Source organism: Macrobrachium rosenbergii, chromosome 55 (genome assembly GCF_040412425.1).
Source record: "Macrobrachium rosenbergii isolate ZJJX-2024 chromosome 55, ASM4041242v1, whole genome shotgun sequence".
Taxonomy (NCBI): domain Eukaryota; kingdom Metazoa; phylum Arthropoda; class Malacostraca; order Decapoda; family Palaemonidae; genus Macrobrachium; species Macrobrachium rosenbergii.
Window position 1 is genome coordinate 90,001,987 of NC_089795.1, and position 2,243 is coordinate 90,004,229.

General features: G+C 39.1%; 1 protein-coding gene across 2 annotated transcripts in view; it reads left to right on the forward strand.

Moving 5' to 3' along the window:
• Positions 1-490: 490 nt before the first annotated feature.
• The window catches only part of LOC136835641 (uncharacterized), a 296,026-nt gene continuing 294,273 nt past the window's right edge, over positions 491-2,243 (forward strand). Inside the window, exon 1 of one of the 2 annotated variants that reach the window (XM_067099447.1) lies at positions 491-2,243. This exon is cut by the window's right edge and continues 1,583 nt beyond it. The gene's annotated coding sequence lies outside the window, so the exon portion shown is untranslated. The other variant, XM_067099456.1, reaches the window with a different exon arrangement.

Below are 2,243 nucleotides of genomic sequence, written 5' to 3' on the forward strand. Positions count from 1 at the left end.
ATATATATATATATATATATATATATATATATATATATATATATATATATATATATATATGAGAGAGAGAGAGAGAGAGAAAAAAAGAGAGTGTAATTTTAAAAAAATTACATCAACTTGAAGGTGACACACAAAAATTTTTTTTAGAGATCATTTATAAATACATAAAAATAATCCTGTGTAATTTTTAAATTACATCACGCAGTGACACACAAATTTGTATATACATTTATATATATAGTTATACGTATATATATATATATAATATATGTATACACTCCGAAAAACCCGGTGTTATTATTATTATATGATACGATTAAAAGCATCCAAACATTTTTCTTCACATCTTTTACTCCTTGCGTCCAATTCCTCCAGAACGTATTTCCATCCACCCCCCCCTTTCCTCCTACCTCCCCTCCCTACTCCTACCAACTCCCAGTCCCCCACCCCCACCCTGCACATCCTAATAGCGCCCTCCTCGCATATCCGAGCGAGCAGAGTTCCCAGCCAGTATGTCGTGGACCTCCGTCGGGTTTACACGTCCCTGGCCTCTGGGAGAACCTCAATCTCTCCTCGCTTGCTCTCTCTCTCTCTCTCTCTCGCTCGCTCGCGATCTCGACGACGGGGGTGTCAGGGGTAAATAAATAAATAAATAAATGTCACTGCGAAATAAAACGAGTGATTGCGAAAGCACGAAGACCGGAAATGCAACGACGGTTCCGGTGGCCGAATGCACGTAGGTTTTAATAAGGTGACGGTACGGGTTTAACGAGAGTATATATATACATATATACGTGCCCGCACGAGACGAGGCGGAATGGCACACGACGCGGAAGGAATTCTTCTCCTTCTTCTTCTTCTTCTTCCTCGTCTCTTTTAACGAAGGCAGACGGGTCAGGAAAGAGAAAAAGGGAACTGTGACTTTTCGATCGTCAAATCCTAATGCTGACACTGGACGGACTCTGCCAAAACGACGACGGTGTGTGAAAGAAGTATTATAATCCGGCCATACCTCTACCTTCCCCAGGCGCTCTGTGAATATGCCAGACATGATTTGAATAGTATGAAGCCTTCCCTGCATAAAATATGGGCGAGGGCGCACTCACGCTAGAAAATCGGATGTCGGCACCCTGCCCCAATTTGCCGATACGCCCTCCGAACGGCAGTGGAATGTCAAGATGGAATGTGAAATATCTCTTGATGACTGATCTGAAGTAAATCCCGTTTCGAACCTGGAAATCTGGAAACGAGGATGTTTGGGGCTGGAATGAAATGTGCATTAAGGTTATGACAGATCCATTTTCTGTACTCAAGCAGAAACAGACATTTTCGCGAGTCGAGACTTTGCATAAACAATTGCATTGAAGAAGCGAAAGGCATGCAAAATTATCCTGAAGCTTTCGAAGGCGTCTGGAAGGAAAACTGTGTTTCAAAACAATGCAACAGATCGGCAAGACTCAGCAGGAAAAACCAAGAGAAGAGAGAAGTTAACAAAAAACGAAGTTAGAATACCTGGGTTCAAATGGTTTGTCCTCGAACTGAAAACTGAAAAAATAAGCTTGAGTCAAAGGAGGCACGAAAATAAAAAAAAAATGATTCGATGATGATATAAAGCAAAATAAAAAAGGATTTGGATTTTAAAGGAAGCTTACAGATTTAAGCTGAGAATACATTCAACCCTGAGTAGAACCATTTTACTGCATCATGAGAATTCGATGTGACGAATTAGCTATTCTATAAAGTACTCTTAAGCCTCGTCTCTCTTAGAATATTTTCTTAAGACTGTACTAGAAGTTCTGAAGTGGGAGTTTTATTAAAACTTTGAAAGGGAAATCAAGTGTCCTTTTTTTTTTTACAACTTATGAATGGAATCAGTGCAATGGGTTTCATGTGCCTAATGAAACTTTAAACTATGACGTTGATTGGGTCAAAGTCACTGTGGGAGGCCAGGTCACGTTCCGTTTCCAGAAATCTCGACCTGGAGATGACCCCCTGAAGACTTACCAAAATTTTGAAATATTTTTGACACTTTGCTTACATTTTGTATGTGTGTGTGTGTTAAAACTGTCCATGTGTATAAATCTACTCTCAGATAACCATAAAACACGACGGTGAAAAAAAAACCAAGATAAATAATTCCAACTTTCTTCTAAAACCAACATAAAACAGACCTCTAAATTCACATAAAGCTATAAAAAAAGCTAAATAACACAATCTAAAACCATTTGAATGTGTTATGTATG